The following is a 16,135-nucleotide window of genomic DNA, read 5'->3' as shown; positions in this document are numbered from 1 at the left end:
CCGTTCCATAAACCCAATATGTAATAGACAAGACCTACTCCTTGCTCAGTGAACTGGACTCAACACCCCCTATTCACCGCACAAGAATATATCTGACTAGTAAGAATCCTAAAACCTATGTATTGATATCTCTGTGTAAGTGAGTCAAGTGGGTGTAAAGCGGCATAAACACAGCAGTGAAAAGCAGCTAAACCCCATTATGAAAATGAATTACTTTTAAAAACCCATGAACCAAAGACAGTGAAAGAGAGAGAAATTCCTACAAAATTCGTTCAGGGGCTGTGATGCGACCTGGAATGACCATATCTAGACCCACAGCTGGATGAGACCTAAGGGTGGACACTCTTGGGGCTGAGAGGTTTGGTGAGGTTGGGTGAGCAAACGCAGACCCTTTCAAGTAATACTGCGTGGTACCCATCCCGTGGGTCCCAAATCTCCAGGTTCAAGGGCATCTTCCTACATCAAACACATGCACGAGAAACCCAGAAGATGGTACACCGTGTGATCGGGAAAGGTTTCTAAACCGCACCTCATTTCTCATCTCCTTGGGCTCGGGTTCGCCATTCCAGCCGCTTTACTAGCAATCTCCCTCCTTGGAGAATCAGCAGCACCTTTAACCTTCTGTTCCGTACAGGTTGCAATTTGTCCTGAGGATGAACAGAAGGAGGGGGAACCAATGAGAGACTAGCTCTAGGTGTTGGGACAGGCACAGGTCACTCTATTTTCGCATAAGGAGGAAGAATTAGCCACAGGCTCAGCCTGACCCCGGAACCAGAAGAGGGCCAGAAGCAATCCTGTGCTTTTGTGGCCAGCTCCCAAAAAAGCGAGTGGAAAAACGGAGCTCAGGGGCACTGCAATTCACAAACCTGCAGAGTTATAAATGATAACTCTCGTCCACAAATATCTTGAGGGAAGGCAACGAAGAGGATTTGAAAGCAAGGCAGAATTGCAGGAAACAGACTTCAGGAGGTAGATTCGAATCGCCTTTAAAGCACATGAAAAGCGGCAAAACGTCGACAATGTTGCCCTTGGCCAAAAAGGGCGTATGCGTTTTTTCCTGAATATATTCAGGAAAAAACGCATACGCCCTTTTTGGCCAACCAAGCCACCTGGAAAGGCAAATCAGCGCTACAAAGAAGCCTCGCTTCCCATCGGTCAAGAGGGCCATGCTGAAAAAAGTGTCAAAACCAGAAATGCAGGACAGGCCATGGAGAAGTGCGAGCCTTGCTACGCTGATGGGCGGGATGTAAATTGCCAACAGCCACTCTGGAGAAGTGTCCGGTGTGTCCTGAAATATCTAAAAAACACAGCTTAGAGAGAATAGGGCCCTTCCATTCATGGGCGTATAAATTGGGAAAACTAAAAAGCAGCAAGACAGAGGCACCCCGAAGATTAGGGCTGCTCTGTTGGCAAGAACCTCCACTTCGTTACACCTTAAATATCCCAGGAAAGAGAAAAATGGATAAAGAAACTGTGCTCCTTATGTACAATGGAATATCACTCAGCCTTGAAATCAATGTTATAATGCTAGTAGCAGCATGATGAGTGGATTTAGGTACGACGATTCTAAGTGAAATAAGTCACACAGAAAAAGACACTTATCATGAGATATCACTTATAGAGGGAATGTAAAAATCGCTACACTTGAACTGAATTACAAAACAGAACAGAGTCACACATTTAGAAATCACACTATGGCTGCTGAACGGGAAAGGGGAGGTGGGGTGATGCATAAAAGAAGGGTTTCAAATTAGCTCAGATACCGTTCCATAAACCCAATATGTAATAGACAAGGCCTACTCCTTGCTCAGTGAACTGGACTCAACACCCCCTATTCACCGCACAAGAATATATCTGACTAGTAAGAATCCTAAAACCTATGTATTGATATCTCTGTGTAAGTGAGTCAAGTGGGTGTAAAGCGGCATCAACACAGCAGTGAAAAGCAGCTAAACCCCATTATGAAAATGAATTCCTTTTAAAAACCCATGAACCAAAGACAGTGAAAGAGAGAGAAATTCCTACAAAATTCGTTCAGGGGCTGTGATGCGACCTGGAATGACCATATCTAGACCCACAGCTGGATGAGACATAAGGGTGGACACTCTTGGGGCTGAGAGGTTTGGTGAGGTTGGGTGAGCAAACGCAGACCCTTTCAAGTAATACTGCGTGGTACCCATCCCGTGGGTCCCAAATCTCCAGGTTCAAGGGCATCTTCCTACATCAAACACATGCACGAGAAACCCAGAAGATGGTACACCGTGTGATCGGGAAAGGTTTCTAAACCGCACCTCATTTCTCATCTCCTTGGGCTCGGGTTCGCCATTCCAGCCGCTTTACTAGCAATCTCCCTCCTTGGAGAATCAGCACCTTTAACCTCCTGTTCCGTACAGGGTGCAATTTGTCCTGAGGATGAACGGGAAGAGGGGGAACCAATGAGAGACTAGCTCTAGGTGTTGGGACAGGCACAGGTCACTCTATTTTTCCATCAGGAAGAAGCATTGGCCACAGGCTCAGCCTGACCCCGGAACCAGAAGAGGGCCAGAAGCAATCCTGTGCTTTTGTGGCCAGCTCCCAAAAAAGCGAGTGGAAAAATGGAGCTCAGGGGCACTGCAATTCACAAACCTGCAGAGTTATAAATGGTAACTATCGTCCACTAATATCTTGAGGGAAGGCAACGAAGAGGATTTGAAAGCAAGGCAGAATTGCAGGAAACAGATTTCAGGAGGTACATTCGAATCGCCTTTAAAGCACATGAAAAGCGGCAAAACGTCGACAATGTTGCCCTTGGCCAAAAAGGGCGTATGCGTTTTTTCCTGAATATATTCAGGAAAGAACGCATACGCCCTTTTTGGCCAACCAAGCCACCTGGAAAGGCAAATCAGCGCTACAAAGAAGCCTCGCTTCCCATCGGTCAAGAGGGCCATGCTGAAAAAAGTGTCAAAACCAGAAATGCAGGACAGGCCATGGAGAAGTGGGAGCCTTGCTACGCTGATGGGCGGGATGTAAATTGCCAACAGCCACTCTGGAGAAGTGTCCGGTGTGTCCTGGAACATCTAAAAAACACAGCTTAGAGAGCATAGGGCACTTCCACTCATGGGCGTATAAATTGGGAAAACTAAAAATCAGCAAGACACAGGCACCCCAAAGTTTACGGCTGCTCTGTTGACAAGAACCTCCACTTCGTTACACCTTAAATATCCCAGGAAAGAGAAAAATGGATAAAGAAACTGTGCTCCTTATGTACAATGGGATATCACTCAGCCGTGAAATCAATGCCATAAGGCTAGTAGCAGCATGATGAGTGGATTTAGGTACGACGATTCTAAGTGAAATAAGTCACACAGAAAAAGACACTTATCATGAGATATCACTTATAGAGGGAATGTAAAAATCGCTACACTTGAACTGAATTACAAAACAGAACAGAGTCACACATTTAGAAATCACACTATGGCTGCTGAACGGGAAAGGGGAGGTGGGGTGATGCATAAAAGAAGGGTTTCAAATTAGCTCAGATACCGTTCCATAAACCCAATATGTAATAGACAAGACCTACTCCTTGCTCAGTGAACTGGACTCAACACCCCCTATTCACCGCACAAGAATATATCTGACTAGTAAGAATCCTAAAACCTATGTATTGATATCTCTGTGTAAGTGAGTCAAGTGGGTGTAAAGCGGCATAAACACAGCAGTGAAAAGCAGCTAAACCCCATTATGAAAATAAATTACTTTTAAAAACCCATGAACCAAAGACAGTGAAAGAGAGAGAAATTCCTACAAAATTCGTTCAGGGGCTGTGATGCGACCTGGAATGACCATATCTAGACCCACAGCTGGATGAGACATAAGGGTGGACACTCTTGGGGCTGAGAGGTTTGGTGAGGTTGGGTGAGCAAACGCAGACCCTTTCAAGTAATACTGCGTGGTACCCATCCCGTGGGTCCCAAATCTCCAGGTTCAAGGGCATCTTCCTACATCAAACACATGCACGAGAAACCCAGAAGATGGTACACCGTGTGATCGGGAAAGGTTTCTAAACCGCACCTCATTTCTCATCTCCTTGGGCTCGGGTTCGCCATTCCAGCCGCTTTACTAGCAATCTCCCTCCTTGGAGAATCAGCACCTTTAACCTCCTGTTCCGTACAGGGTGCAATTTGTCCTGAGGATGAACGGGAAGAGGGGGAACCAATGAGAGACTAGCTCTAGGTGTTGGGACAGGCACAGGTCACTCTATTTTTCCATCAGGAAGAAGCATTAGCCACAGGCTCAGCCTGACCCCGGAACCAGAAGAGGGCCAGAAGCAATCCTGTGCTTTTGTGGCCAGCTCCCAAAAAAGCGAGTGGAAAAATGGAGCTCAGGGGCACTGCAATTCACAAACCTGCAGAGTTATAAATGATAACTCTCGTCCACAAATATCTTGAGGGAAGGCAACGAAGAGGATTTGAAAGCAAGGCAGAATTGCAGGAAACAGACTTCAGGAGGTAGATTCGAATCGCCTTTAAAGCACATGAAAAGCGGCAAAACGTCGACAATGTTGCCCTTGGCCAAAAAGGGCGTATGCGTTTTTTCCTGAATATATTCAGGAAAAAACGCATACGCCCTTTTTGGCCAACCAAGCCACCTGGAAAGGCAAATCAGCGCTACAAAGAAGCCTCGCTTCCCATCGGTCAAGAGGGCCATGCTGAAAAAAGTGTCAAAACCAGAAATGCAGGACAGGCCATGGAGAAGTGGGAGCCTTGCTACGCTGATGGGCGGGATGTAAATTGCCAACAGCCACTCTGGAGAAGTGTCCGGTGTGTCCTGGAACATCTAAAACACACAGCTTAGAGAGCATAGGGCACTTCCACTCATGGGCGTATAAATTGGGAAAACTAAAAATCAGCAAGACACAGGCACCCCAAAGTTTAGGGCTGCTCTGTTGGCAAGAACCTCCACTTCGTTACACCTTAAATATCCCAGGAAAGAGAAAAATGGATAAAGAAACTGTGCTCCTTATGTACAATGGAATATCACTCAGCCGTGAAATCAATGCCATAAGGCTAGTAGCAGCATGATGAGTGGATTTAGGTACGACGATTCTAAGTGAAATAAGTCACACAGAAAAAGACACTTATCATGAGATATCACTTATAGAGGGAATGTAAAAATCGCTACACTTGAACTGAATTACAAAACAGAACAGAGTCACACATTTAGAAATCACACTATGGCTGCTGAACGGGAAAGGGGAGGTGGGGTGATGCATAAAAGAAGGGTTTCAAATTAGCTCAGATACCGTTCCATAAACCCAATATGTAATAGACAAGACCTACTCCTTGCTCAGTGAACTGGACTCAACACCCCCTATTCACCGCACAAGAATATATCTGACTAGTAAGAATCCTAAAACCTATGTATTGATATCTCTGTGTAAGTGAGTCAAGTGGGTGTAAAGCGGCATAAACACAGCAGTGAAAAGCAGCTAAACCCCATTATGAAAATAAATTACTTTTAAAAACCCATGAACCAAAGACAGTGAAAGAGAGAGAAATTCCTACAAAATTCGTTCAGGGGCTGTGATGCGACCTGGAATGACCATATCTAGACCCACAGCTGGATGAGACATAAGGGTGGACACTCTTGGGGCTGAGAGGTTTGGTGAGGTTGGGTGAGCAAACGCAGACCCTTTCAAGTAATACTGCGTGGTACCCATCCCGTGGGTCCCAAATCTCCAGGTTCAAGGGCATCTTCCTACATCAAACACATGCACGAGAAACCCAGAAGATGGTACACCTTGTGATCGGGAAAGGTTTCTAAACCGCACCTCATTTCTCATCTCCTTGGGCTCGGGTTCGCCATTCCAGCCGCTTTACTAGCAATCTCCCTCCTTGGAGAATCAGCACCTTTAACCTCCTGTTCTGTACAGGGTGCAATTTGTCCTGAGGATGAACGGGAAGAGGGGGAACCAATGAGAGACTAGCTCTAGGTGTTGGGACAGGCACAGGTCACTCTATTTTTCCATCAGGAAGAAGCATTGGCCACAGGCTCAGCCTGACCCCGGAACCAGAAGAGGGCCAGAAGCAATCCTGTGCTTTTGTGGCCAGCTCCCAAAAAAGCGAGTGGAAAAATGGAGCTCAGGGGCACTGCAATTCACAAACCTGCAGAGTTATAAATGGTAACTATCGTCCACAAATATCTTGAGGGAAGGCAACGAAGAGGATTTGAAAGCAAGGCAGAATTGCAGGAAACAGATTTCAGGAGGTACATTCGAATCGCCTTTAAAGCACATGAAAAGCGGCAAAACGTCGACAATGTTGCCCTTGGCCAAAAAGGGCGTATGCGTTTTTTCCTGAATATATTCAGGAAAAAACGCATACGCCCTTTTTGGCCAACCAAGCCACCTGGAAAGGCAAATCAGCGCTACAAAGAAGCCTCGCTTCCCATCGGTCAAGAAGGCCATGCTGAAAAAAGTGTCAAAACCAGAAATGCAGGACAGGCCATGGAGAAGTGGGAGCCTTGCTACGCTGATGGGCGGGATGTAAATTGCCAACAGCCACTCTGGAGAAGTGTCCGGTGTGTCCTGGAACATCTAAAAAACACAGCTTAGAGAGCATAGGGCACTTCCACTCATGGGCGTATAAATTGGGAAAACTAAAAATCAGCAAGACACAGGCACCCCAAAGTTTACGGCTGCTCTGTTGACAAGAACCTCCACTTCGTTACACCTTAAATATCCCAGGAAAGAGAAAAATGGATAAAGAAACTGTGCTCCTTATGTACAATGGAATATCACTCAGCCGTGAAATCAATGCCATAAGGCTAGTAGCAGCATGATGAGTGGATTTAGGTACGACGATTCTAAGTGAAATAAGTCACACAGAAAAAGACACTTATCATAAGCTATCACTGATAGAGGGAATGTAAAAATCGCTACACTTGAACTGAATTACAAAACAGAACAGAGTCACACATTTAGAAATCACACTATGGCTGCTGAACGGGAAAGGGGAGGTGGGGTGATGCATAAAACAAGGGTTTCAAATTAGCTCAGATACCGTTCCATAAACCCAATATGTAATAGACAAGACCTACTCCTTGCTCAGTGAACTGGACTCAACACCCCCTATTCACCGCACAAGAATATATCTGACTAGTAAGAATCCTAAAACCTATGTATTGATATCTCTGTGTAAGTGAGTCAAGTGGGTGTAAAGCGGCATAAACACAGCAGTGAAAAGCAGCTAAACCCCATTATGAAAATAAATTACTTTTAAAAGCCCATGAACCAAAGACAGTGAAAGAGAGAGAAATTCCTACAAAATTCGTTCAGGGGCTGTGATGCGACCTGGAATGACCATATCTAGACCCACAGCTGGATGAGACATAAGGGTGGACACTCTTGGGGCTGAGAGGTTTGGTGAGGTTGGGTGAGCAAACGCAGACCCTTTCAAGTAATACTGCGTGGTACCCATCCCGTGGGTCCCAAATCTCCAGGTTCAAGGGCATCTTCCTACATCAAACACATGCACGAGAAACCCAGAAGATGGTACACCGTGTGATCGAGAAAGGTTTCTAAACCGCACCTCATTTCTCATCTCCTTGGGCTCGGGTTCGCCATTCCAGCCGCTTTACTAGCAATCTCCCTCCTTGGAGAATCAGCAGCACCTTTAACCTTCTGTTCCGTACAGGTTGCAATTTGTCCTGAGGATGAACAGAAGGAGGGGGAACCAATGAGAGACTAGCTCTAGGTGTTGGGACAGGCACAGGTCACTCTATTTTCGCATAAGGAGGAAGAATTAACCACAGGCTCAGCCTGGCCCCCCGGAACCAGAATAGGGCCTGAAGCAGTCCTGCGCTTTTGCGGCCAGCTCCCAAAAAAGCGAGTGGAAAAACGGAGCTCAGGGGCACTGCAATTCACAAACCTGCAGAGTTATAAATGATAACTCTCATCCCCAAATATATTGAGGGAAGGCAACGAAGAGGATTTGAAAGCAAGGCAGAATTGCAGGAAACAGATTTCAGGAGGTACATTCGAATCGCCTTTAAAGCACATGAAAAGCGGCAAAACGTCGACAATGTTGCCCTTGGCCAAAAAGGCCGTATGCGTTTTTTCCTGAATATATTCAGGAAAAAACGCATACGCCCTTTTTGGCCAACCAAACAACCTGGAAAGGCAAATCAGCGCTACAAAGAAGTCTCCTTTCCCATCGGTCAAAATGGTCATGCTGAAAAAAGTGTCAAAACCAGAAATGCAGGACAGGCCATGGAGAAATGGGAGCCTTGCTACGCTGATGGGCGGGATGTAAATTGCCAACAGCCACTCTGGAGAAGTGTCCGGTGTGTCCTGAAATATCTAAAAAACACAGCTTAGAGAGAATAGGGCCCTTCCATTCATGGGCGTATAAATTGGGAAAACTAAAAAGCAGCAAGACAGAGGCACCCCGAAGATTAGGGCTGCTCTGTTGGCAAGAACCTCCACTTCGTTACACCTTAAATATCCCAGGAAAGAGAAAAATGGATAAAGAAACTGTGCTCCTTATGTACAATGGAATATCACTCAGCCTTGAAATCAATGTTATAATGCTAGTAGCAGCATGATGAGTGGATTTAGGTACGACGATTCTAAGTGAAATAAGTCACACAGAAAAAGACACTTATCATGAGATATCACTTATAGAGGGAATGTAAAAATCGCTACACTTGAACTGAATTACAAAACAGAACAGAGTCACACATTTAGAAATCACACTATGGCTGCTGAACGGGAAAGGGGAGGTGGGGTGATGCATAAAAGAAGGGTTTCAAATTAGCTCAGATACCGTTCCATAAACCCAATATGTAATAGACAAGGCCTACTCCTTGCTCAGTGAACTGGACTCAACACCCCCTATTCACCGCACAAGAATATATCTGACTAGTAAGAATCCTAAAACCTATGTATTGATATCTCTGTGTAAGTGAGTCAAGTGGGTGTAAAGCGGCATCAACACAGCAGTGAAAAGCAGCTAAACCCCATTATGAAAATGAATTCCTTTTAAAAACCCATGAACCAAAGACAGTGAAAGAGAGAGAAATTCCTACAAAATTCGTTCAGGGGCTGTGATGCGACCTGGAATGACCATATCTAGACCCACAGCTGGATGAGACATAAGGGTGGACACTCTTGGGGCTGAGAGGTTTGGTGAGGTTGGGTGAGCAAACGCAGACCCTTTCAAGTAATACTGCGTGGTACCCATCCCGTGGGTCCCAAATCTCCAGGTTCAAGGGCATCTTCCTACATCAAACACATGCACGAGAAACCCAGAAGATGGTACACCGTGTGATCGGGAAAGGTTTCTAAACCGCACCTCATTTCTCATCTCCTTGGGCTCGGGTTCGCCATTCCAGCCGCTTTACTAGCAATCTCCCTCCTTGGAGAATCAGCACCTTTAACCTCCTGTTCCGTACAGGGTGCAATTTGTCCTGAGGATGAACGGGAAGAGGGGGAACCAATGAGAGACTAGCTCTAGGTGTTGGGACAGGCACAGGTCACTCTATTTTTCCATCAGGAAGAAGCATTGGCCACAGGCTCAGCCTGACCCCGGAACCAGAAGAGGGCCAGAAGCAATCCTGTGCTTTTGTGGCCAGCTCCCAAAAAAGCGAGTGGAAAAATGGAGCTCAGGGGCACTGCAATTCACAAACCTGCAGAGTTATAAATGGTAACTATCGTCCACTAATATCTTGAGGGAAGGCAACGAAGAGGATTTGAAAGCAAGGCAGAATTGCAGGAAACAGATTTCAGGAGGTACATTCGAATCGCCTTTAAAGCACATGAAAAGCGGCAAAACGTCGACAATGTTGCCCTTGGCCAAAAAGGGCGTATGCGTTTTTTCCTGAATATATTCAGGAAAGAACGCATACGCCCTTTTTGGCCAACCAAGCCACCTGGAAAGGCAAATCAGCGCTACAAAGAAGCCTCGCTTCCCATCGGTCAAGAGGGCCATGCTGAAAAAAGTGTCAAAACCAGAAATGCAGGACAGGCCATGGAGAAGTGGGAGCCTTGCTACGCTGATGGGCGGGATGTAAATTGCCAACAGCCACTCTGGAGAAGTGTCCGGTGTGTCCTGGAACATCTAAAAAACACAGCTTAGAGAGCATAGGGCACTTCCACTCATGGGCGTATAAATTGGGAAAACTAAAAATCAGCAAGACACAGGCACCCCAAAGTTTACGGCTGCTCTGTTGACAAGAACCTCCACTTCGTTACACCTTAAATATCCCAGGAAAGAGAAAAATGGATAAAGAAACTGTGCTCCTTATGTACAATGGGATATCACTCAGCCGTGAAATCAATGCCATAAGGCTAGTAGCAGCATGATGAGTGGATTTAGGTACGACGATTCTAAGTGAAATAAGTCACACAGAAAAAGACACTTATCATGAGATATCACTTATAGAGGGAATGTAAAAATCGCTACACTTGAACTGAATTACAAAACAGAACAGAGTCACACATTTAGAAATCACACTATGGCTGCTGAACGGGAAAGGGGAGGTGGGGTGATGCATAAAAGAAGGGTTTCAAATTAGCTCAGATACCGTTCCATAAACCCAATATGTAATAGACAAGACCTACTCCTTGCTCAGTGAACTGGACTCAACACCCCCTATTCACCGCACAAGAATATATCTGACTAGTAAGAATCCTAAAACCTATGTATTGATATCTCTGTGTAAGTGAGTCAAGTGGGTGTAAAGCGGCATAAACACAGCAGTGAAAAGCAGCTAAACCCCATTATGAAAATAAATTACTTTTAAAAACCCATGAACCAAAGACAGTGAAAGAGAGAGAAATTCCTACAAAATTCGTTCAGGGGCTGTGATGCGACCTGGAATGACCATATCTAGACCCACAGCTGGATGAGACATAAGGGTGGACACTCTTGGGGCTGAGAGGTTTGGTGAGGTTGGGTGAGCAAACGCAGACCCTTTCAAGTAATACTGCGTGGTACCCATCCCGTGGGTCCCAAATCTCCAGGTTCAAGGGCATCTTCCTACATCAAACACATGCACGAGAAACCCAGAAGATGGTACACCGTGTGATCGGGAAAGGTTTCTAAACCGCACCTCATTTCTCATCTCCTTGGGCTCGGGTTCGCCATTCCAGCCGCTTTACTAGCAATCTCCCTCCTTGGAGAATCAGCACCTTTAACCTCCTGTTCCGTACAGGGTGCAATTTGTCCTGAGGATGAACGGGAAGAGGGGGAACCAATGAGAGACTAGCTCTAGGTGTTGGGACAGGCACAGGTCACTCTATTTTTCCATCAGGAAGAAGCATTAGCCACAGGCTCAGCCTGACCCCGGAACCAGAAGAGGGCCAGAAGCAATCCTGTGCTTTTGTGGCCAGCTCCCAAAAAAGCGAGTGGAAAAATGGAGCTCAGGGGCACTGCAATTCACAAACCTGCAGAGTTATAAATGATAACTCTCGTCCACAAATATCTTGAGGGAAGGCAACGAAGAGGATTTGAAAGCAAGGCAGAATTGCAGGAAACAGACTTCAGGAGGTAGATTCGAATCGCCTTTAAAGCAAATGAAAAGCGGCAAAACGTCGACAATGTTGCCCTTGGCCAAAAAGGGCGTATGCGTTTTTTCCTGAATATATTCAGGAAAAAACGCATACGCCCTTTTTGGCCAACCAAGCCACCTGGAAAGGCAAATCAGCGCTACAAAGAAGCCTCGCTTCCCATCGGTCAAGAGGGCCATGCTGAAAAAAGTGTCAAAACCAGAAATGCAGGACAGGCCATGGAGAAGTGGGAGCCTTGCTACGCTGATGGGCGGGATGTAAATTGCCAACAGCCACTCTGGAGAAGTGTCCGGTGTGTCCTGGAACATCTAAAACACACAGCTTAGAGAGCATAGGGCACTTCCACTCATGGGCGTATAAATTGGGAAAACTAAAAATCAGCAAGACACAGGCACCCCAAAGTTTAGGGCTGCTCTGTTGGCAAGAACCTCCACTTCGTTACACCTTAAATATCCCAGGAAAGAGAAAAATGGATAAAGAAACTGTGCTCCTTATGTACAATGGAATATCACTCAGCCGTGAAATCAATGCCATAAGGCTAGTAGCAGCATGATGAGTGGATTTAGGTACGACGATTCTAAGTGAAATAAGTCACACAGAAAAAGACACTTATCATAAGCTATCACTGATAGAGGGAATGTAAAAATCGCTACACTTGAACTGAATTACAAAACAGAACAGAGTCACACATTTAGAAATCACACTATGGCTGCTGAACGGGAAAGGGGAGGTGGGGTGATGCATAAAACAAGGGTTTCAAATTAGCTCAGATACCGTTCCATAAACCCAATATGTAATAGACAAGACCTACTCCTTGCTCAGTGAACTGGACTCAACACCCCCTATTCACCGCACAAGAATATATCTGACTAGTAAGAATCCTAAAACCTATGTATTGATATCTCTGTGTAAGTGAGTCAAGTGGGTGTAAAGCGGCATAAACACAGCAGTGAAAAGCAGCTAAACCCCATTATGAAAATAAATTACTTTTAAAAGCCCATGAACCAAAGACAGTGAAAGAGAGAGAAATTCCTACAAAATTCGTTCAGGGGCTGTGATGCGACCTGGAATGACCATATCTAGACCCACAGCTGGATGAGACATAAGGGTGGACACTCTTGGGGCTGAGAGGTTTGGTGAGGTTGGGTGAGCAAACGCAGACCCTTTCAAGTAATACTGCGTGGTACCCATCCCGTGGGTCCCAAATCTCCAGGTTCAAGGGCATCTTCCTACATCAAACACATGCACGAGAAACCCAGAAGATGGTACACCGTGTGATCGAGAAAGGTTTCTAAACCGCACCTCATTTCTCATCTCCTTGGGCTCGGGTTCGCCATTCCAGCCGCTTTACTAGCAATCTCCCTCCTTGGAGAATCAGCAGCACCTTTAACCTTCTGTTCCGTACAGGTTGCAATTTGTCCTGAGGATGAACAGAAGGAGGGGGAACCAATGAGAGACTAGCTCTAGGTGTTGGGACAGGCACAGGTCACTCTATTTTCGCATAAGGAGGAAGAATTAACCACAGGCTCAGCCTGGCCCCCCGGAACCAGAATAGGGCCTGAAGCAGTCCTGCGCTTTTGCGGCCAGCTCCCAAAAAAGCGAGTGGAAAAACGGAGCTCAGGGGCACTGCAATTCACAAACCTGCAGAGTTATAAATGATAACTCTCATCCCCAAATATATTGAGGGAAGGCAACGAAGAGGATTTGAAAGCAAGGCAGAATTGCAGGAAACAGATTTCAGGAGGTACATTCGAATCGCCTTTAAAGCACATGAAAAGCGGCAAAACGTCGACAATGTTGCCCTTGGCCAAAAAGGCCGTATGCGTTTTTTCCTGAATATATTCAGGAAAAAACGCATACGCCCTTTTTGGCCAACCAAACAACCTGGAAAGGCAAATCAGCGCTACAAAGAAGTCTCCTTTCCCATCGGTCAAAATGGTCATGCTGAAAAAAGTGTCAAAACCAGAAATGCAGGACAGGCCATGGAGAAATGGGAGCCTTGCTACGCTGATGGGCGGGATGTAAATTGCCAACAGCCACTCTGGAGAAGTGTACGGTGTGTCCTGAAATATCTAAAAAACACAGCTTAGAGAGAATAGGGCCCTTCCATTCATGGGCGTATAAATTGGGAAAACTAAAAAGCAGCAAGACAGAGGCACCCCGAAGATTAGGGCTGCTCTGTTGACAACAACCTCCACTTTATTACACCTTAAATATCCCAGGAAAGAGAAAAATGGATAAAGAAGTCGTGGTCCGTATGTACAATGGAATATCACTCAGCCTTGAAATCAATGTTATAATGCTAGTAGCAGCATGATGAATGGATTTAGGTACGACGATTCTAAGTGAAATAAGTCACACAGAAAAAGACACTTATCATGAGATATCACTTATAGAGGGAATGTAAAAATCGCTACACTTGAACTGAATTACAAAACAGAACAGAGTCACACATTTAGAAATCACACTATGGCTGCTAAACGGGAAAGGTGAGGTGGGGTGATGCATAAAACAAGGGTTTCAAATTAGCTCAGATACCGTTCCATAAACCCAATATGTAATAGACAAGACCTACTCCTTGCTCAGTGAACTGGACTCAACACCCCCTATTCACCGCACAAGAATATATCTGACTAGTAAGAATCCTAAAACCTATGTATTGATATCTCTGTGTAAGTGAGTCAAGTGGGTGTAAAGCGGCATAAACACAGCAGTGAAAAGCAGCTAAACCCCATTATGAAAATGAATTACTTTTAAAAACCCATGAACCAAAGACAGTGAAAGAGAGAGAAATTCCTACAAAATTCGTTCAGGGGCTGTGATGCGACCTGGAATGACCATATCTAGACCCACAGCTGGATGAGACCTAAGGGTGGACACTCTTGGGGCTGAGAGGTTTGGTGAGGTTGGGTGAGCAAACGCAGACCCTTTCAAGTAATACTGCGTGGTACCCATCCCGTGGGTCCCAAATCTCCAGGTTCAAGGGCATCTTCCTACATCAAAAACATGCACGAGAAACCCAGAAGATGGTACACCGTGTGATCGGGAAAGGTTTCTAAACCGCACCTCATTTCTCATCTCCTTGGGCTCGGGTTCGCCATTCCAGCCGCTTTACTAGCAATCTCCCTCCTTGGAGAATCAGCAGCACCTTTAACCTTCTGTTCCGTACAGGTTGCAATTTGTCCTGAGGATGAACAGAAGGAGGGGGAACCAATGAGAGACTAGCTCTAGGTGTTGGGACAGGCACAGGTCACTCTATTTTCGCATAAGGAGGAAGAATTAGCCACAGGCTCAGCCTGACCCCGGAACCAGAAGAGGGCCAGAAGCAATCCTGTGCTTTTGTGGCCAGCTCCCAAAAAAGCGAGTGGAAAAACGGAGCTCAGGGGCACTGCAATTCACAAACCTGCAGAGTTATAAATGATAACTCTCGTCCACAAATATCTTGAGGGAAGGCAACGAAGAGGATTTGAAAGCAAGGCAGAATTGCAGGAAACAGACTTCAGGAGGTAGATTCGAATCGCCTTTAAAGCACATGAAAAGCGGCAAAACGTCGACAATGTTGCCCTTGGCCAAAAAGGGCGTATGCGTTTTTTCCTGAATATATTCAGGAAAAAACGCATACGCCCTTTTTGGCCAACCAAGCCACCTGGAAAGGCAAATCAGCGCTACAAAGAAGCCTCGCTTCCCATCGGTCAAGAGGGCCATGCTGAAAAAAGTGTCAAAACCAGAAATGCAGGACAGGCCATGGAGAAGTGCGAGCCTTGCTACGCTGATGGGCGGGATGTAAATTGCCAACAGCCACTCTGGAGAAGTGTCCGGTGTGTCCTGAAATATCTAAAAAACACAGCTTAGAGAGAATAGGGCCCTTCCATTCATGGGCGTATAAATTGGGAAAACTAAAAAGCAGCAAGACAGAGGCACCCCGAAGATTAGGGCTGCTCTGTTGGCAAGAACCTCCACTTCGTTACACCTTAAATATCCCAGGAAAGAGAAAAATGGATAAAGAAACTGTGCTCCTTATGTACAATGGAATATCACTCAGCCTTGAAATCAATGTTATAATGCTAGTAGCAGCATGATGAGTGGATTTAGGTACGACGATTCTAAGTGAAATAAGTCACACAGAAAAAGACACTTATCATGAGATATCACTTATAGAGGGAATGTAAAAATCGCTACACTTGAACTGAATTACAAAACAGAACAGAGTCACACATTTAGAAATCACACTATGGCTGCTGAACGGGAAAGGGGAGGTGGGGTGATGCATAAAAGAAGGGTTTCAAATTAGCTCAGATACCGTTCCATAAACCCAATATGTAATAGACAAGGCCTACTCCTTGCTCAGTGAACTGGACTCAACACCCCCTATTCACCGCACAAGAATATATCTAACTAGTAAGAATCCTAAAACCTATGTATTGATATCTCTGTGTAAGTGAGTCAAGTGGGTGTAAAGCGGCATAAACACAGCAGTGAAAAGCAGCTAAACCCCATTATGAAAATGAATTACTTTTAAAAACCCATGAACCAAAGACAGTGAAAGAGAGAGAAATTCCTACAAAATTCGTTCAGGGGCTGTGATGC

The sequence above is a fragment of the Balaenoptera borealis genome (genome assembly GCF_965194805.1).
Source record: "Balaenoptera borealis genome assembly, chromosome: 4".
Classification (NCBI taxonomy): Eukaryota; Metazoa; Chordata; class Mammalia; order Artiodactyla; family Balaenopteridae; genus Balaenoptera; species Balaenoptera borealis.
Note: the sequence above shows the minus strand (reverse complement) of the source record.